Genomic DNA, 22281 nt, shown 5'->3' on the forward strand with positions numbered 1-22281 from the left:
CACACACACTCATCCCATGTCTTTGAACTACACTGCGCCACAGTCCCGGATCATCTCACTGGCTTTGATCTGAAGTGCAGGGCCGACTCCTCCATTACCGTCTCTATTGTCGGAGAGGTGATAAATATCCAGCCGGAGCTCCGGCTCGACAGTTTGTGGCTCAGGAGGTCGTTTCAGTCTGAGTTCACAACCTCCAGTGACGCGTTGGAGACGATCCCAGTCGGTCCACTGAACATCTCTGATGAGGCTGTGATGGTGGTTTGTTGGTGGGAAGCTCCAGTGCAATAGCTCTTCAATAATCTCTATACAGTAGTTATTACCGTTCCTGCACTGGATTCATATTACTCTCACATGCATGAGGGATCCACAGGACAAGTGTTACTGATTCTAATCTGATCTCATGCTAAACCAATTTTCCCACTGCTGCTGCTGCTGCTTCACAATAAAAGCGTTCTACCGTCGCCACATGGGGTGGCTTTTATTGTGAAGCAACCACAGGGTAGATAATGTGTGTGGTTCACCAACGTTATGACTAATGGGGGAACTTTCTTAAGATTCTTCAACCGATTAAGATGTGGTCATTTTTCAGCAGCATGTGCTTTGTGTTGTATTTTAAGTTTCATGTGTCTTTTTATACATTTATATTCACATTATTGTATTTTATGTTTCAGGTAATTTTTGCATTATGCCGTTGTATTTTTTATTATTATTATATTATCGAATATTGGCCCAAGCCTAGTTTTTCTGTCGGACATAATTAGCAGCTGTTTTGAGTTTCTCACTACCTTCTGTTACCAGAATCATATTCTGTCCTCATCTGTCCTCACGGCAACAAGCCTGTTTACTGTAAACCGAGCTGGACTGTGTCATCTGCAACACAGTGAGTTTTTGGTATGTGGAGTCATTACATCCAGATGAAAATCATTGATCTGCTGCTTTTTGAAAACAAAAAAACATTTGTGAAGACTGTAAATGATGAGCCTTAACACACCAGGAACACCTGTACAACCTCACACACACACACACACACTCACACACACACACACACACACACACACGCTACAGTAAACACAACATTTATTATTTCAGCACAGAGAGGAAACAATAGAGCTGAAATCAGCCGGAGTCCGGAGCTCTAAACTGGGGCGAGGTTTGCCGCTGATGGAAACGTTCTTCTAACAGCTGTAATAAAAATAAAAACGGCCACTTGTTTCTTACAACATTCAAGTGGGAAAGTGTCACAAAGTCCGCGGCCTTTGTGTCGTTTAAGTGCCTGACATTAAACTTTACCCGCCAGGTCTGATTGTGTCTCTTGATTTGAGGAGCAGGAAGCAAATAAAGTTTCTCTGGGAGACACAAAGTATTCTGTATATTCTTTTTTAAAGTACAAGTTCAAGTTGTAAAGGACAGGAAGTGATTTTATGTCGTGTAGACACACACACAACACAACACATTGTGTGTGTGTGTGTGTAGGTGTGTGCGTGTGTGGGCTCGAAAAGATGATGGTTCATGGATGAATAGATTTATGTTATAACTTTATTCAAACTTTATTTATATGGCACAAAAAGAAGAGGATACGTCACTCTGGCTTCGGTTGTTTTAAACTGTGAGTGTTTGAATAATTCCTCGTCGGGCCGCCGCCTCTGTGTGGCGGCCAGTTCGTGCAGTAGTAGCTCCTGTTCCAGCTGCTGTTCCAGCTGCCCATGGTTTTATTATGAAGCAGCATTGTGTCGACTTTACCGGCCTGAAGAGGCTGAACAATGAGCTGAACACACACACACACACACACACACACACACACACACACACACACACACACACACAAACACTAGTGTTGATTCTCAGTGGTAGTCAGTAATACAAGCAACACTTTCTCTTAACTGGAAGTCACTTAATTACATGAAATTATAAAAATGATTGCTGAATGCATCTTTCAGTGAAGTTGTGTATGATCAATCCATATGCATCTTAGACTGCTTACCTGTGTGTGTGTGTGTGTGTGTGTGTGTGTGTGTGTGTGTGTGTGTGTGTGTGTGTGTGTGTGTGTGTGTGTGGAGGAGTGCAGGGTGTAGCTGGTAATGGCAGGGCCCAGTGTCAGAGCGATGGGAGATATGGAGACAGTGGGAGTAGATTATCTCTCCTCCTCTGATACCTTATCACCGCAGCAGAGATTCACACACACACACACACACACACACACACACACACACACACACACACACACTGTGCTGTGTGGCGGCCAGGCTGGGAAAGTCTGTGGTCTGTCTTTGCTGCATTTCTCTGCGTGTGAAGGTTTTATTTGACTGTAGAAACTGAGTTTGGACTGATTTACTGACCAACTGTATCACTCATCATTTATATGCTAATTAACTACAGTTAGATGGAAACAACCTATTTTTCTTGTACGATTTAATATTCATTTAATTTTTCAAGAAAGCTTTAATTACTTTTTAAGTTATTCTTTATTTAAAGACCAAGTGATCGCTTGTTTTCTCTACCACTGAATCTTGTGGTGGGTCAACCTGACGACTGATAACGTGCTTCTAAACCCAGAAGAGGCTCATTAGAGCGTGTAACCCTGACAGAAATAAAACTCTGGTAAAAACACAAAATGTTTTGCTACTAAAGTTTGTCTGAAGATATTTTAATTTAAAAGCTTGAGGGACAAAATATTGTCTCTTGAGAAAAAGACGCCTTTACTGACCGACATCATGAGTTGTTGTAAAAACATTTATCTGGGATTAGTGCAGGATTAGCAACTGCCCCCGGGCAGAAAGCCCCAGTTCACTGCGGTGCAATTAGTCTCTGATAATTGGCTTAATTGTGGTAAATTGAGCTCTAACAAATGTTTTAAATCTGCACCTCTATCTGGTGCATCTTCCTCAGTGAAGTCGTGTTTCGTTAAATGAACGTAACATAGTTTGAAAAAGAAAAGAGACGTTTTTTAAAGACTGAAAGTGAAGCTCCATCCTTCCTTTTAATACTAAATCCCTGGAGTGGCCCCGTGATGGGAGCTCGGTGGCCACAGGGCAAATACACAATGGATGGAGGGTGAGGGTGGAGGCTGGGTGGTTGGTACCGACGCCCCCAGTTATTCAACCACTGGTACAGATACAAGTTAGAATTTGAAAGGTAAAAAACTACCACTGCACCGAGAAACCAGTGAGTCCGTTCATTTTCTACCTGGAAACCAGTTTAACCACCTGTTTTTAGCGTCTGATGACGGAGACGATGTGAGTGTAGCTGAGAAACTGGGCCATGTCGTCCCGTAATACAATGATGCATATCCACTAAGCACCCTTCACTTCATTTCCCCCAATAGAAACCATTGTTTAAAGGAGCAACCACCCATCCACACACACACACACACACACACACACACACACACACACACACACACACACACACACAGGAACACAGGAGTTCACTATAATTTTAACTCTGTCCAACGTTTCCAGCTGCTGTAACTTTAAAGTCTTTATTCAGTAAACAGAAAATGAGTCTTGGTGAAATCAGATCCGTCCCTCCGTCACCTGAAGCATGAAAAGAAAACGAGCCTATCCTCTTTGTAACGGAGGTTACTGGCTGCAGCTCGCGCTTCGAAGTGTGTTTCTGCAATAAAGATGTCTGTGAGGCTTCCAGCAAGAAAGTGGGACAGATTCCTCCCTGTGCTTTCATTTATTTTTCCTGTTTAGTTGCCAGAGCTGCTGTTTTTCGGGGTTTTTTTCTGCACTGTGTGTGAGGCTGAGCTGTCGGGGGGGGGTGGGGGTGGGGGGGGGGGGGGGGGGGGGCTGCTCGTGGTCAGTGTGACAGCTGTCAGGAGGAATTTAGGCGGCTTTTCTTTGAGATGACTTCTCTCTTTAGAAAACAGAGAGGGGATGGAGAGAGAGACAGAGGAGGAGGATGAAGATGAAGATGAAGAAGAGGTGGAGAACAAGTGAAGGGGGGGGTGGAGGGGGGGGGAATTTAAGCCTCACACGCATTCACGTCTTTGTCTTTGTCTCTGCGTGAGGAAAAACCGGGAGGGTCTGCTTGTGTGTGTGTGTGTGTTTGTGTGTGTGTGTGTGTGTGTGTTGTGTGTGTGTGTGTGTGTGTGTGTGTGTGTGTGTGTGTGTGTGTGTGTGTGTGTGCGGTTGCCTCCCCGGCTGCTTGGTTGTTTTTTTGCTCGGCCGGTCCCAGTGTTCCCACCAGTCCCAGTGAATAGACGCTCCTTTCACTGCTCGCTAAGACGCCTAATGAGGGGGGACTACTTTCTGTCTCACACTCTGTGTGTCAATCTAAAAGCTGCTGTGTGTGTGTGTGTGTTAGTTCAGTGGGTGGCAGAGTGTGTGTGTGTGTGTGCATGTGTGTCTTCACAAAGCAAATTTAAAATAGTGTTTTTTTCCCGACTAAGGTTTCACTGCCTTTTATTCATCCATGATTTATCTGCGCGTCGGTCGGTTGATCCACCACTGTGGTCAAAAGTGGAAAATTTCTCTACAGGCACCAGATGGATTTATATAAAAGTTTGGACATTATATTTTCTCTTTGTTGATCCCCTGAAGTTTCCTCTGTCGTAACCATGAGACAAGATTTTGTGGTTTTGAGTTAAAGTCTCTGTAACAATGGAAGCATTGTGGCGTAACTTGGTGCCCGCATGATGAAATGTAAGAACTCAAACGATCCTCTCCCTTTTTCATTTAGAGCCATCATCAACGTTTTTGTGTTTAGTGCTAATTTTCATGCTAATATGCGAAACTAAGATGGTAAACACCAACACATCTGCAGGTTAACGTATTGTGTGTGAGTGAGGGCGTGTTAGCATTAGCACGTTAGCCTTAGGCACCACTGACGCACTGACGGACGATCAGCTGACCGGACATTTGCCTTATGAATAAAACGGTGAAATCCAAGAAATATTTCAGTGCGAGAATAACGAGAGCGTCTCATAAAAGCTGTGCACGGTACGGGACGTAGTTTGACTCAGTCAGTGGCAGTTTTTGAGATGACATCATCTATATATCATCCACCTTGTAAGGTGCAAGTCTGTCCATCGGGAGGGATCAAACCGCCAACGCTGCAGCGAGAGGATGAGCTGCTGTACGTCCTCAGCTCCACATCTATCAAAGTATTTTTTAAATGTCTAATTTTAATCTGGACGATGGCGTCAATGAGAAACTAACTTACTGTCAGACTTGCAGTGAAAAGCTCGATCTTTGTGGGATTTGAATGAATGAATGCGTGATGGCTTCAAATGTAAAGAACTAAAGTTTCATATGTAACTATTTTCTATCAACCCTTTAAATATTATATTGAACTAATTATGATGCCGTACCCAGAATATCCTCCGTTCTCCAACAGTTTCAGCCAAAACCTTCCCAGCACAAAATATATGTTTGCTCTAAATCACGTAGAAAACAGGCTTATCTCTGCGTGGACGCTGCAGCGACCTGTAAATTTTAATTATTTTACCTTCCCTGCATACCGCTGTTTACAGGTCCCCTCAGACTGATTGGAATTTCAGGCTGTTACGAGCTTCAGCTGAAGACTTACCGACCGCTCAGACCAACATATGGACTTCTGTGTTATTGCAATACGTCAGTTCAGACTCACTGTCAGTCATGTAACGCAGGGCGGGGCCGATCACGACGGGGCCGATCACGACGGGGCCGATCACGACGGGGCCGATCACGGCGGGTTAAAGGGGGCATCTCCGTCAGGATTCAGTTATAGAGCGATTCCTGTGTTTGAATTCAACATCAGCAAAGATGAGTTCAGGGAGCAGGCGCCATGTTGGATCAGGTTCAAATCTCATGAAACTTTTTAATCTCTCCGCACTGTTTTATTTTTGTTTTGTTTTAGTAATAAAGACCAACAGAAAAATGTTTAATGTAGGTCACAGCTTAGGAAACATTTGCGATCAAAGCTCGTCCCTTATTATCAGTAATTAAAGCCACATTCAGAAGGAAAACACAAGATATCGAGCTGAAGTACAACTGCTTTTAATAATACAAACTGAACAAGGCAACAGTAAACACACGATGATGATGATGATAATGATGATGAATACCTGATGACTGACGCTGCAGCTTCAACTGCTAACAGCTGAATCTGTGGCCAAGTCTTGTTCTGTAGTAATAATAATAATAATAAGAAGAAGAAGAACAAGAAGAAGAAGAATACCATCAGGTTTGAATTCAGTCCTATTCATAATCACCACACACATTAATGCATCTGATTGATGCTCCAAAGCTGCCAGGTACCCTGCAGAGATCCCCCATTTTCAGACCTGAGTTTGGACTCACACTCTGAAATAATAAAAAATAAAAATAAAAATCTCCCAGACTTGAGTTTGTGGAGGCAAAAACAAACTTACCCCACCCTTCCCAAACCCAGTGCCCATACAGCTCTCATACAACACACACACACACACACACACACACACACACACACACACACACACACACACACACACACACACACACACACACACACTTTCATTGCCACACAGCTACCCACTCACCTTTGCTCAGCAGAAATCAAACATACAGCTTTCAAAAATCTACACAAAAACAAGCAGAAATGTTAAACACACACACACACACACACACACACTAACACACTCAGGTCTCCCTGAGCAGGGGTCCCAGCGTCTCAGCCTAATTATGTTGTTCCCTTCGCTCCAACAATAAGCAACGGTTTCCTTCTGGGCTTCTTCCAGGAACTGCCTCGTCCCCGTGTTGATGAAAAGGAAGAATGTAAAGAAAAGACGGGAACAAAGCGTAAAAAGAAAAGAACATGTTCACGCTGCACCTGTAGCATCAACATGTCGGACTCAGGAGGTTTGATAATGAGCAGACGACCGGCTCACCGAGGGATTTCTCTTCTACAGAGATTCTAACTGTTAAACTGAACAAGGTGAAATAAAAACCGATCTGTAAACACAACACTGACATCAACTTTTAAATTAAAACATGGATAACAAATTACAGATGTTACTGACCTTGTTGTATTTACTAGCAGCTGTTGTGCAGTTAAATTCTGTATTTTAACGCTACAACTGTCTTTGCTGTCCCTCGTTAACATGCTCATGTTTTCTAATTAGCACTAAACACAAAGTAGAGCTGTTGTTTACCAGGTTCACCTTCTTATTGTAGCATGTTAGCATGCTAATGTTTTCTAATTGGCTCTAAGCAGAGCTGAGGCTGATGGGATGAAGGGACAGAAAATGGATGAATCCACCTTAAACAAACATCTGAAGCCATATCAGTCGTGCAGGAAAATTAGCGGTGTGTTATGTTGTCATGTTCCAGACGTAATGGTGTGAATATCTTGTTCTTTTAGATTAAACGTTGTCTAACATCACGGTCCACGTGTCTGTTCTAGTTCTAGTTCTAGATAGAGAGCGACTATAAGCCGTTATCTCGTCTTCGTTAGAATCAGGACGGACGCTTCCTGACCTCCAGCACACACTGACACTTTAAACGGCTGAAGCATCATCTGGAAATCTAACAAACACTTCAACAACGTCACATCAAACAAACCGAGGCCTGTTTGAAAAAGGAACAACAGGCTGCAGGTGTGTTTTTCTCTCTCTCTCCGTGTGGTTGAAGAAAGCGAAAAGAATATGTGACTAACTTAAAGGATATGGGAGTTGTGTAAGAATCAAGGGGCCATTTTACCTTCCCTGCATACCGCTGTTTACAGGTCCCCTCAGACTGATTGGAATTTCAGGCTGTTACGAGCTTCAGCTGAAGACTTACCGACCGCTCAGACCAACATATGGACTTCTGTGTTATTGCAATACGTCAGTTCAGACTCACTGTCAGTCATGTAACGCAGGGCGGGGCCGATCACGACGGGGCCGATCACGACGGGGCCGATCACGACGGGGCCGATCACGGCGGGTTAAAGGGGGCATCTCCGTCAGGATTCAGTTATAGAGCGATTCCTGTGTTTGAATTCAACATCAGCAAAGATGAGTTCAGGGAGCAGGCGCCATGTTGGATCAGGTTCAAATTTCATGAAACTTTTTAATCTCTCCGCACTGTTTTATTTTTGTTTTGTTTTAGTAATAAAGACCAACAGAAAAATGTTTAATGTAGGTCACAGCTTAGGAAACATTTGCGATCAAAGCTCGTCCCTTATTATCAGTAATTAAAGCCACATTCAGAAGGAAAACACAAGATATCGAGCTGAAGTACAACTGCTTTTAATAATACAAACTGAACAAGGCAACAGTAAACACACACGATGATGATGATGATAATGATGATGAATACCTGATGACTGACGCTGCAGCTTCAACTGCTAACAGCTGAATCTGTGGCCAAGTCTTGTTCTGTAGTAATAATAATAATAATAATAAGAAGAAGAAGAAGAAGAATACCATCAGGTTTGAATTCAGTCCTATTCATAATCACCACACACATTAAAACATCTGATTGATGCTCCAAAGCTGCCAGGTACCCTGCAGAGATCCCCCATTTTCAGACCTGAGTTTGGACTCACACTCTGAAATAATAAAAAATAAAAATAAAAATCTCCCAGACTTGAGTTTGTGGAGGCAAAAACAAACTTACCCCACCCTTCCCAAACCCAGTGCCCATACAGCTCTCATACAACACACACACACACACACACACACACACACACACACACACACACACACACACACACACACACACACACACACACACACTTTCATTGCCACACAGCTACCCACTCACCTTTGCTCAGCAGAAATCAAACATACAGCTTTCAAAAATCTACACAAAAACAAGCAGAAATGTTAAACACACACACACCACACACACACACTAACACACTCAGGTCTCCCTGAGCAGGGGTCCCAGCGTCTCAGCCTAATTATGTTGTTCCCTTCGCTCCAACAATAAGCAACGGTTTCCTTCTGGGCTTCTTCCAGGAACTGCCTCGTCCCCGTGTTGATGAAAAGGAAGAATGTAAAGAAAAGACGGGAACAAAGCGTAAAAAGAAAAGAACATGTTCACGCTGCACCTGTAGCATCAACATGTCGGACTCAGGAGGTTTGATAATGAGCAGACGACCGGCTCACCGAGGGATTTCTCTTCTACAGAGATTCTAACTGTTAAACTGAACAAGGTGAAATAAAAACCGATCTGTAAACACAACACTGACATCAACTTTTAAATTAAAACATGGATAACAAATTACAGATGTTACTGACCTTGTTGTATTTACTAGCAGCTGTTGTGCAGTTAAATTCTGTATTTTAACGCTACAACTGTCTTTGCTGTCCCTCGTTAACATGCTCATGTTTTCTAATTAGCACTAAACACAAAGTAGAGCTGTTGTTTACCAGGTTCACCTTCTTATTGTAGCATGTTAGCATGCTAATGTTTTCTAATTGGCTCTAAGCAGAGCTGAGGCTGATGGGATGAAGGGACAGAAAATGGATGAATCCACCTTAAACAAACATCTGAAGCCATATCAGTCGTGCAGGAAAATTAGCGGTGTGTTATGTTGTCATGTTCCAGACGTAATGGTGTGAATATCTTGTTCTTTTAGATTAAACGTTGTCTAACATCACGGTCCACGTGTCTGTTCTAGTTCTAGTTCTAGATAGAGAGCGACTATAAGCCGTTATCTCGTCTTCGTTAGAATCAGGACGGACGCTTCCTGACCTCCAGCACACACTGACACTTTAAACGGCTGAAGCATCATCTGGAAATCTAACAAACACTTCAACAACGTCACATCAAACAAACCGAGGCCTGTTTGAAAAAGGAACAACAGGCTGCAGGTGTGTTTTTCTCTCTCTCTCCGTGTGGTTGAAGAAAGCGAAAAGAATATGTGACTAACTTAAAGGATATGGGAGTTGTGTAAGAATCAAGGGGCCCATTTCCTATTCTTCTATTTCCTTACGCTGCCATCTGGAAGTGGATGACATCAGCTCCTTTCCTCTTCCCAGAAACCTCCAGAGAGGACGAATATTTCCTCGAGGCCGTGGACAGATAGAAGCAGCGATCAGAGTCGGACAGGCACAGATAGTTTCCTCTTCCCAGAATGCCTTGTACAGTGCGGCTCGGTTCCCACAACGATGTTTGTTTGTCTTGACTCTGGGCTCTCGTCGTCCCTCTGGAAAAACAAGACATGCACTTGTCTCGGGCGCGGCTCTCGCTCGGCGGCGAAGCCTTTTCATCAGAAAGTGAAACCCGTCTGTTCTTTGATCGGGTTTTATTTCTGTCCATGGACTGGCGGTTTTATGAACTCTGGAATAATGGAGCTGAACGGTGTTGTTGTAGCTCACCGGACTGTGGGATGATGAAATGTTGACTTTGGGTGAAGACTGAGGCAGGTTCAGGACACTGATAGAGAGCTGAAGTCCTGACGCCGTATCTGAGCTCGCCACTCTTCCACCGTCCTCTCATTGTGCTGCTTCCATCTGTGGAGTTAGATTTCAAACCTGTTACTTAAACAAAGTAAAAAAATTATTTATTTATGTTAATTTGCGTTTAAAAACCTACAGCTCCTGTTAATTTACAGCTTCTTCTAATCATCTTTTCACATGTGATCTCTGCTCTGTGAAGCCGTTTTTACGTCTGTAGTTCGAGTCGAAACAAAAGTCCTTTTTCCTTTTCACAAACAAACCACATGAGGTAAACAGGACTGACAGGTGAGCTCATTGATTGGACGGTTTTGGTGTCGTCATCCTGTGACATCAGCGCTGCACGGACCCGTGTGAGGAAACCAAACTCTGGAGCGTGACAGAGGCTGATGCAGGGATTTACTGCAGCTCGGTTTATTTATCTTCTCTGGTTTCACAAAGAGCTCGAGAAAAAAGCAACTAAATTATGAGCCTGAGTGGTGACGACTGCAGCTCGACCTCCCTCTGGTATAAATGGGACAAAAAAAAGTCAGAGATGAGCAACAAAGCTCCTCAGATGGATTTTAACTGGGGGCATTGTGGGTAATGGTTGCCGTCTTGATCAACCAGGAAATAGATTCTAAATCTAAATGAACTGCGCCAAAGTTCAGTCGGAAACAGACAGAGACTCACCTGTTTCAGTCCGGCTGGTTGATCAGCAGCATTGGCATTTCTTTTTCAGCAATTAGCACTGGAGCAGTTAAACCATCCAACGTTTCCTCAAACATAAACAAATTAAACTAAATTATAAAGAGAAACCTGAAACTCAAGCACTGATGTACAAGAAACCTCCGGCCGACCTGCATCTGTTTTCCTCAGTAGAAGAGTCTGAAGGACACCGTCTCCTCAGAGTCCTTAATGACGCCTGGAAACACGTCTGGACTCACAGATATGAAAACAGATCTTTATAAATGCATAGACATAAATCAAATCTCCCGTCTCCCCCCGGACTGAATTAATTGTTTTTACCTTCGTGCTCTGAGCTCAGCGCTGATTAAAATCTCAGGACTTCACTCAGGAAAGATCATTTATCTGTGTCCTTTTTACAAAAAAATAAATAGCGTTCAATTTTTCATGAGCATCTTTCTGTCAGAGCAACTTTCATTTTGGTTCAAATTAGGGATCGACCGATTATCGGCCGGGCCGATTATCGCCGCCGATATTCAGCATTTTGACGCATATCGGCATCGGCCTTTTTTAAAATTCGACAGCCGATAAGAGATCAATTTAAAACTGGGTTATTTTGGCTCTGATGCAGCCGCGCCTCTCTGTCTGCTGTCACTACTCTGTCGCCAGCATTGTCCCACCCACTGCACCATCTGATTGGTTACAAGCAGAGCCACGGTAACAGCCAATCAGCAGTGTAAGCTGTGCATGAACAGTCCTTACACACACGGTGGAGAAGGTCCGGAGAGCAAATACTTGTTTTGAAGGTAAGTTAAGGCAGCAGAGTTTCCCGAAATTGTAATAAAAATCCCAGTCCTCTACAACTCACAACTACTAGTAAGATTACTGTGAGCCCATTAACGTTATATAAACATAAGCGGCAGCTCTGCTCGCTCGCAGTCCCTCCAGACGTGCCGTTAATCACTTGAAACAAGGTTGCTGATAATATCGATATGTCCGGTTTTATTGCAGGGAAGCCCGTCGAGGTGAAGGCTGGTTAGCTTTTAGCGTAACGTTAACCCATCGGTCCGCGGCTCTAGATGCTCAGCAGACTGTAGCAATGGGGAGAATGTCTGTTATGGTAGAGAATAGTGTGTGTTTGTGTGGAAGTCACATGAGAAACTCTACAACTCACGACTACTAACGTTACTGTGAGGCCCAATACGTTGGCGGCAGCTGTCTGTTCCTACGATAAACACTGATTATTAAAGTGAAGATGCTTTAGGCTATTTAGTGTTTAATCCCTTGAAACAAGGTTACTGATAACATTGATACTGAAATAGTTATAAAAGTAAGAAGTGTGTGTGAGAAAGAGAGACACAGAGAGAGAGAGAGATTGCAGGGAAGCACGTTGAGGGGATGGCTAGTGAATAGTGTGTGTGTGTGTGTTTGTGTTTGTGTGTGTGTGTGTGTGTGTGTGTGTGTGTTTGTGTAAGCCACATGAGAAGCTGCAGAAACTGACAGCAAGTACCGTCTGTCTGAGAGAAAACTGTAGGGCAATAATGGCTGTTTAACTACCAAGTACTTTACCTTTTTCTGTGTTGATTGAGAGATCCCAAGCAGCAGAAAATGACATATTGTTAGATGAAGTGTGTCCTGAATCTGTCTTTGATAGTTTCTTGTAGAGAGGAGCAGGATATTGCTGTTCAAGACTTAAGACATAATGTAACTGCATCATAAAGCCTACATGAACTGCATTCTTCAAACTGCAAACTTCAGGGAACTATTTATTTATTTATTTAAATTTTCAGTTAACTTTATAAGAGATGCTGCTGACCCTGGGAACTCCTTGCACTTTTTGTTTTTGTTTGAACTTAAAACAAAGATAAGTGAAAGATTAACATTTCAGTTATATTGAAATTTTGGAAAACTTTATTTACTGTAGAAAACTTTAGTGTGCTATTTATTTGTTTAAGTTTTCATTTAACTTTATAAGACATGCTGCTGAGCCTGGGAGCTCCCTGCATTTTTTGTTAGAATTTTAAAACAAAGATATCTATTGTCTAAGAAAAAAAAAACTTTAACATGTTGCAAATCTGAAAAGCTGTTAAATAAACATATGATTAAAGGCATTTGAACAAAGTTAAGTGGAATTTTTCCATTATTCAAAATTTTCACGCCAATATTTTCCCTTTTATTGCAAATAAATATCGGCTCCAAATATCGGTTATCGGCCTCCTTGACTACTAATAATCGGTATCGGTATCGGCCCTGAAAAAACCATATCGGTCGATCTCTAGTTCAAATCCTTTCAGAGGAGAGAAGCTTTGGAAAATTTCACCATCACTCACACTTGTTGTCCTGGATTCAAGAATGTTGTTTTGCTTTCCTGAGGAGAGGCTGACGTCTTCCAGTGCGACTCTGAAGTCGCATCTCAGAGCCACGACACAGGCCGGAGGGTCCGCCTCTGTCATGAAACTAACAAACCCCGAAACAAAACAACCATCACATCATCGCATGGTGTTTGGCGAGCACGTTTTTTATTTGGAAGCAACAGCTGATCTCGTCTTACCACATGTGGACAAGTTGTTACTTGAAATAACTTCATCGAATGTGATGACATCGTGCAGAGTGTGAAACACAGGAGTGTTCAAATCTACCAGTAGTTTTATATTATTATTGATCTGATTTTATACATTGACCAGTTTTATTTGGACGTTCTGTTCATGTACATTCACCTGAGTAAATAAAGGTAAAATAATTTATTAGACTTCATGATGGATCTAAAGTTTTAAAGTGCTTTAAAGTTTAGGCCAGTAACTTATGAGTATTTATACATAAATATATATATAAATAAGTGTATACCTATGGGCAACAGGCCTGTATCCACTGCAGGTCCCGTCTTGTGATGAACAATTTATTTCTATTACGGCAGTAAATTCCATCCAAATGAGTTTTTTATGTGTTTGACTCTGAATCAAGAATGTTGCAATCACTTCCCCCTCAGAGAGAAACCCACTGAGTCATTCACATTTATTATGACTTAAGCACGCGGCACTGACTGTATAATACTGATACCAGTGGGTTTACAGACATTCCCTTAACTGCTCTACATTCGTCTGCACAAGAACCGAATGTCCATCTGTTTTTACCTGAAACACATGAGGTGGATTTTACCGATCCCTGAGTGGCCGTGCGGTCATTTCCTGCTCCGGATACGCCTTGAATTTATTTTGTTCCATCACCTCTGGACGCAGTGACTCGCGTCTCAGAGGAAAAGGTGAGAAATCACATTATTTAGTGTTTTAATCCATGTGACTGTATTTCTTCAAAAACAGATGACAAATAGCAAATTAGTTGGAAAAAAAGAAAAATAAACTCGCCTCATAAGAAATAAGTAATGTGTAAAAACAATGATAGTGACACAGCTTGTTTCCTGTCTCCAAAACACAATAATTCCTTTATCTTAAATAAGCAGCTTACTTATTATTAAGTACTTACAGTGTAACTCAAACCCTGAAGCTGCACATTGTTAAATTCCAGCTCATGTGGAAAGATCCTCCTCCATTTTATCTCTCTCTCTCTCTCTCTCTCTCTCTGTGTCTGTCCTTCTCACACACACACACACACTAGTCATCAGTATCAACAAGCTAACAAGCTAACAAGCTAAACGAGAACAGCTCGGCGGCTGTTTCCTGACACGGTTTCTCTGCGGTACGTCAGACAGTCGTGAGAGAGAAGAACCCAGCTTTAACACAGCAGCAGCTACTGAGCCTGGTAACCGAACCAAACTTTAACCGTTGCTAAAAGACCGTTACAAACAATGTTTTCTCGTTATTTAATTTGAAGGACTTCAGGTCGTTTCAGCAAATTCCCCCCAAACAACAGTTGTTTATATGTAAGTAACAGCGCCCTCGAGAGGTTGCCATGGGAACTCTGCAAAGGAAGACGCACTGTGACGTTATTATAGAGCGACAGGGTCCAACGAAACCCTGGACACATATCGGTGCTTTGGACGTCTTGTGGCAAAATTCCCAAGATACAAGACGAACGCGTTTAGCATTAGCAAGATTAGCGCCGTAAGCGTTTTAAATCACATCGCCTGGGAAGCTAACGCACTGAACGATCAGAGTTCAACAGTAAAACATTAAAAGAAGAAGCAGGTTTTTGGACGCGACACCACGAACGTCTAAAGCGATTGTCTGACCATAAATGGAATAAGTCTTGATTTCTTCATCTTTGCCTTCGGTCCAGCAGCTGTGTTTTCTTTGTGACTCTTATCACCTCAACACATCGGTGAGGTCGGGAAACGAGAAACATTTGTGTGGAAGAAAGAATTTGTTCCCCACCCCGCAACGTCTGAGAAGCACTGACAGATTTACTGTCAGTTAACGCTCTCGCTTTTATCATCCCCATCCACCTGAGCGCTCGCACATGTTGGAATGTGTGTATCCTTCCTCCCAAGAAATTAGGTCTGAAAATTTACCAACATATTTTACTTCCATGGAATTTATTATGTAAGAGACACACAACAAAATAAACAATCAGCTGTTAAATAAAATCTTTTTCAGACGACATTTTCAATATTCTGTTGTTTGTAAATATAAAATCATAAAGAGAATTTAGATTTTAGTTCTTGCAAATGAAATGAGACGACGTCTCAGGTTTTGTTGAACATTTATCGAAGCAGCAAATTAAGTTTTTTATCACGTGTTCAGATTGTGATAATAAACAGTAATAAAGCACGAGGCTTCTTCAGTGTTAATGGGAAGTTTTCAAGGAAACATGCAAAAGTTTTAGTCGGTTTATTTCTGAATGAACAAAAACGACGAGTTAAAACTTTATTTTCTTTATGAAGTTGAAGCTCAATGAGAGAAAATTACTTTTTTTTTAATTACAATAATATTTTTTCAACCTTAAATCATCGTGTCACTTGATCATTACAGATCTGGGATATTTTTTTTTTTTTACAAAGGAACATGTGAAAAAGAAAACATAGTAGAAGAAGTGGAGGAACTGTATCTCATCCAGATGATTTGTATCCGCCTCTTGATGCATGTAGCTCGTCTCGTGCTAAAAGCATTGTGGGTAAAAGGCTCCGCACACATTCCACGTGTGCTCATAAAGCTCGGCTGTTTGACTGATCAGCTCGCCGCCCCGCTGCACGTCGTTGCCGTTAGAGACCATCTCTGTATGTGTGACCTCGTCAGTAAACCAAGAATGTTGTTATGCTCTGCTCGCTCAGAGATAAATACACGTCTCGCCGCTGTGCAGTCGGGTGCCAGGGAGCCGCCTGGATCCAGGGGCCTCAGGGCTGAACCTCTGCCTGAAAGGTGCACCTGTTCTCTGGGCGCTCACGCACACACACTCCCCTCAGACTGACAAATAAAAGTCTAAACATACATTGATCTTTAATAATAAAAAAATCTATATTAATTAGTTTGACTCAACAAAAACTGATATTCTTACAAATCAGAATCTGATCCTAGAACAGTTGAACATCGCACACCAGACTCCAGAGGAAGAAATTCTAATCCATAATAAATTATATGGATCTGCCCCAAAATTGAATGTGTTCTTCCCTGGACCAGAACCTGTTCTTCCACCAAGTTCTGCAGCGCGTGATAAGTAACCAGCTATCAGAGTTTCAATCCACGTTGGTTCATCGTTGCTCTTCTTCTGTGCTCATCTTGATCCATACAGCAGCTACCACACAAATGTGAAGCTTTAAAACTGATTAAATTATTGTATTGTATTGTTATATATTTTGTATTTGGTACTTTTACAGTTGTGAAAATATAAGAGTAGCTCAACTATTTTGAGATAAAAAGGAGCGAGAAAAGAGCGTGGTCAGGTTGAATAGTTTAACAGAGGAGGGGAGAGAGGATACAGATGATTAGATTAGGGATTTTGCAGAGAGAAGATGACAGAGAGAGAGAGAGACCTATAGAGGATTAAGGTTTAAGAAAACAGAGATATTACCTTGAGTTAATGTTAAAGTCATAAGATGACAGGAAGGAGGGATGGATGGAGGGAGGAGAGTTATTAAATCACGGCGAGGATTAGACGGCTGGCAGAGAGAGGCTGTAAAGCTGTCGCCTCCTCCGTCTGACCGACACTGAGGGAGATCATCACACAGAGAGAGAGAGAGATTACAGAGGAATAAAAGAGGAGAGGAAGATGGGAAGAGGAAGGATGGGGAGAGAAACAGGAGCAGAGACGGAGAGATGAATGGATTAGATGAGGAGAGGAAGATAGAGGAAGATGAGGAAATACCACAACATGAAGTGATAAATAAAAGAAGGATAGAAGAAGAAAATCTGGGAGTAATGGAGTCAGACTGTGGAGTCCTCCACTCAGCCTCTCTGCGGATAAATCAGCCGGGCAGTTAAAATCAGATTCTTCAGCCCTCCCCCTTCCTCTCGAGTGGCCGGCCACATTTTCACCTCGTCCTCCTGTAAACATAATAAAACCTCCTAATTCCTCAACCAGGAGCAAGAAATGCTGGGTTTTTAATTCTCAGAGGGAGCCGGAGGGTCACGCCAAGCATTTGAAGTATTCAGCGAGTCTGATTTTACAAGGCGTGTCAGGAGCGAGCAGCAGCGGTCAGCGAACGCCTCAACCTGCAAAGTTCTTTCACTAAACGAGCCGAGATGAAACGAGCTACAGACAAACACTGTTTCCAAAACCAATCAAACTAGATTCTCTTTAGTTTCTCTTTTGAAGAATGAAATGTTTTCAAGTAATTCCTCCATATTTAGGAAGTTCATTTAATTCAGTCTTTATTTAAAACAAACCCGACATCGGAAGCTCCTCACAAAGCGTTTTCTTTTCAGAGCAGAAACAAGCTGTTTCAGGATGAAGGTCAGAGCGTCAGAGCGATGCAGCGTCCGTCTTCATCCGACTCTCATTACTTCCCCTCGCTCCTTCTCTCTGTTTCCGACGTCATCTCGGACAACAGGCGAACGCTGACCGTCATGTGATCGTGTCTCATGTGATCAATGTCGCTCCCCAGCTAGTAGAGTGAGAAAACCTGGATGTGACCCAGCTTGTTTTGTTTACTCATTGTTTAGCACCGACCCCCATGGTGCAACAGGAAGAGAAAATAAAGACGGGTCCAGCTGATAACCATGGGAACAATATCGTCCGCCTCCGACCCTCCGTGTGTCAAACTTTATCAGGAAAACTTGTATTTACAGCAGCTGCAGAACGTATTCAGACCCCTTCACTGTTTATTGTGTTGTTTGTATATTTTTAAATGGATAAAACTCCCATTTTTATCCATCAATAACTCAATAATCAATCAGGATAAGGTGAAGAGACTCTTTAAGACTCTTAGTTGTGGTTGGTTTCATCATCTGTTTCATTGATTATACCTGAGATGTGTCTAAAGCTTGACTGGAGTCAAGCTGAATTGATTGGACATGGTATAGAAAGGTGCGTATATGTTTATAACTGCGTGTTGGAACGAAGCCAAGCTGTGAAGTCCGATCGACTCTCTGCAGACCTCCGTGATAAAAACTGTGTTGAAGCATAAATCAGGGAAAACGATATAAAACATTTCGAAAGCTTCGCGTGTTCCCAGGAGAACCGTGAACTCAGAACCAGGACTTCTCTAGAGTCGTCCGTCTCAGCAAACGGAGCAATTTTAATAATGAAATATTCAACTTAGTGTTTTTTGTTTAATTAAAAATATCAGAAACTAAAAAAAGAATTGCGCAACACTGATGGTCAGAGCAAACCAGCTGTTTGAATATTACAGCCTCGGCTTTAGGAAATCAGGCTGGGAATGATTATTATTATTATTATTTATTTATTTTTTTTTATAGAGATTGATTGATTAATTGAGATGATAATCATCAGGTTGATTGATAATAAAAAGAACTAGATGTTAAACCATCAGAATTGTACATTTAACTGTATTCTGGTGAAATTAGAGAGAGACTGAAACTTCCTTTCAAAGCTACAAGAAGAGATGAAACAGTGAATTTTAATACTAAAATCATGTATTGATTGATTGGTGATCAGATTATGGAATATACTCCCTGATCAGAGATATAAGATGATACTTTCTGACACGGATGGACGACGCGGTGCGTTTAAAGACCCTGTGGTGAACAGCTGACCTGAATCTGTAAACAAACTGTTCATTTTTAGTCTCAAAGAGTTCATGTGTTCATCCGGTTCATTGTGCTGGTGTGTGACACAAAGAGTGTGTGTGTGTGTGTGTGTGTGTGTGTGTGTGTACAGTATAGTGTATGTGAGAGGATGCTCTGTGTGTGACGGTGTGTGTTTGTTTCTCGCTCAGGTTTGCATGTGTGTGTTTATGCGAGTGTGTGTTTTTTGTGTCGAGCATGTTCTCAGACATGTGTGTGTGTGTGTGTGTGTGTGTGTGTGTGTGTGTGTTTAAATAAAAATCGACAGACAGAGGAAGCAGACGATGAGTTTCCTTCAGAGATTTATTTAAAAAACTTTTGTTAACACCCAAGTTTCCTCGGGACAAAGCTCAAAAACAAACGCACACTAACACACACACACACACACACACACACACACACACACACACAGACACACACACACACGCTCACACGCTCACAGATTTACACAAACACATTTCACTGGTAATCTCTTCGTTTTCATAATGACTTTGTCTCACAGTTTCTTTCTCACTTTATCGATTTCTCTTTCTCTTTGACACACACACACACACACACACACACACACACACACACACTCTGTATATCAGATGGGCCGAGAGGAAGAGACAGTTTGTTCCTCGTCTGTCTCCGTGTTGACAGGTCTGAGGGGGTCGTTTCCTCCAGTCAAGTGTGAACCACGGACTAACAACGCTGATGCGAAACATATGATGTTGTCAAAGCAACACGTTACTGCGCCGCAGCTTCTACAGTTGTATGTTCATTTTACATGTCGGCCTAATATGTAAATTATTGACAGATTTACTCAGGTGTAGACGTGGTTTGCTTTTTTTACAATACTACACAGAGCTTATTTTCAGTTTACTTCTTCTTCATGTACGCCGCACATTTACTTCCCCCTTCCTGTTTTTCATCCTGTAATTTTCATTCTTTTATTAATATACAACACACATCCTGTGACACACACATGCCTTGAATAATTTCTTTTGTACATCATCAGCTCCCAGAGAACGTGTCGTAACAAGAAGAAGAAGAAGACACACGCATGTGTTGTTGTTCCCCTGTGTTTGCCAGTTCATCTGTCATCACCTGTATAGAAGAGAATGCTTTTAATTTGAAAAGCTTGTAAACCGAGGCTACTGATTGGTGGATAAAAGGTGCAGGACGTTAAAGGCTGTGATTAAGTTGTGAGTCACACACATACTGACTCAAACACTGACTCTGAACTCATCACCTTCCTCAGTGACGTGATGAGCAGCACACGGCTCTGATGTACATATATATATTTATATATTATATTTATATGTCTGGAAATCTTCTCTACTGTTATGAATTGAGATTTCTTCCACATTCAGAACCACAGTCTGTGTGTCGCTGCAGAGTCACGCCGAGGTTAAGTGAAAAGGTGGAGTCCGACTGTGTTTCCTCTCTCAGCAGGCGCCTCTCCAACCTGTTGAGCTCTTTAAAACCTGCTGACAAGATGCTCGCCAGCCAGCCGCCATGACGGATGATGATAAATTATGATATGATAACATGGTCAGTTTCTCCTGGAGCGATGCGTGTAAGCGTTTTTCTGTCCCACCTGAAACAATTTCACAGTCAGGCTTTAGTTAAAGCTTCGCATTTCAGAGACTTTTCAACACGACCGGCTGTTGTGTCGTCCTCGTTAGTGGACAACTGTGTTTTGATCCAGAGCCAGAAGTAACAAACAGTCGATTGTTGGCAACAAATCAAACAACAACAACCAAAAGATGCAAAACAACTACGAAGAGACACAAAACAACTACAAAGAGACAAAACACTACAAAAAGACAAAACAACTACAGACACAAAACAACTACGAAGAGGCAAAACAACTACGAAGAGACAAAACAACTAAGAAGAGACACAAAACAACTACGAAGAGACACAAAACAACTACAAAGAGACACAAAACAACTACAAAGAGACACAAAACAACTACGAAGAGACACAAAACAACTACAAAGAGACACAAAACAACTACGAAGAGGCAAAACAACTACGAAGAGACAAAACAACTAAGAAGAGACACAAAACAACTACGAAGAGACAAAACAACTAAGAAGAGACACAAAACAACTACGAAGAGACAAAACAACTACGAAGAGATACAAAACAACTACGAAGAGACAAAACAACTACGAAGAGACAAAACAACTACGAAGAGACTAAACAACTACAAAGAGACAAAACAACTACAAAGAGACAAAACAACTACGAAGAGACACAAAACAACTACAAAGAGACAAAACAACCACGTATTGGTGCAAAACACGCAACACACCTCTAACACTATTATTTTTAACTCCAACACTAACGTCCAATGCAATCATATTCATTTTATACTATTACATTTATTCTAATTTATTCTGTATTTTATGCCTTGTACTTGCTTTTTTATGTCTTTTACTGTGTATTTTAACGGGTGAGTGCCTTGAAAGGCGCCTATAAATAAAATGAATTATTGTCATTATTATTATTATTATCATTAGTAACAAAAGAACAACACACGTCTGTCAGTCTGGGCGTCTGATTGGGGTGTGGTGCCTTTTTCTTTGTCCCATAATCCCACCATGTTGTCCTCTGTCTTCTATGAGGGGTTAGCGTTCGAGCTAGCTAAGAAGCTAGCTGTCTTCCCTCTCTCAGCAGGTACTTTCCAGTTGCATTTCTCAGTCTGAACTCTTAAAGTTGGCCAGCCAGTGCAAAATGATAAATGGGCCCGTTTCCCTTGTGAGCTCCATTCCCACATTAACGCAGCCACCATGTTGTAGCTGCACACACAGTGTAGCTGCTGCTGTCTGCCAGAGATTTATTCAGGTGTCCGCCGGCTTGCTAAGGACACAAGCAAAGTTCAGAGGGAATATGGGAATGAGTAGAGAAAATAAAAGGAAAACAATGTTCTCTGGTTTGTTTGTTTTGTAAATGTGCAGTGAATTGAATTAGACTTCATACTGGGACATAGCCATAAATCCTACAACATATTGGTCCCAGTTGGAATTTGAATTGAATTATCTGTGAGTGTCAGATTTGTCACGTTGTTTTAGTTTTATTCAGGTGTTTGATTACCACACAATCTTTTTATTTTCATTTAGTTCATATGATGCAAGGTAA

General features: G+C 41.9%; 1 protein-coding gene across 1 annotated transcript in view; it reads left to right on the plus strand.

Moving 5' to 3' along the window:
• si:dkey-49n23.1 (semaphorin-3D) overlaps window positions 1-22281 on the plus strand; it is a 91586-nt gene that overhangs the window by 17429 nt on the left and 51876 nt on the right. The gene's annotated exons all lie outside the window — the stretch shown is intronic.

Source organism: Seriola aureovittata, chromosome 2, assembly GCF_021018895.1.
Source record: "Seriola aureovittata isolate HTS-2021-v1 ecotype China chromosome 2, ASM2101889v1, whole genome shotgun sequence".
Taxonomy (NCBI): domain Eukaryota; kingdom Metazoa; phylum Chordata; class Actinopteri; order Carangiformes; family Carangidae; genus Seriola; species Seriola aureovittata.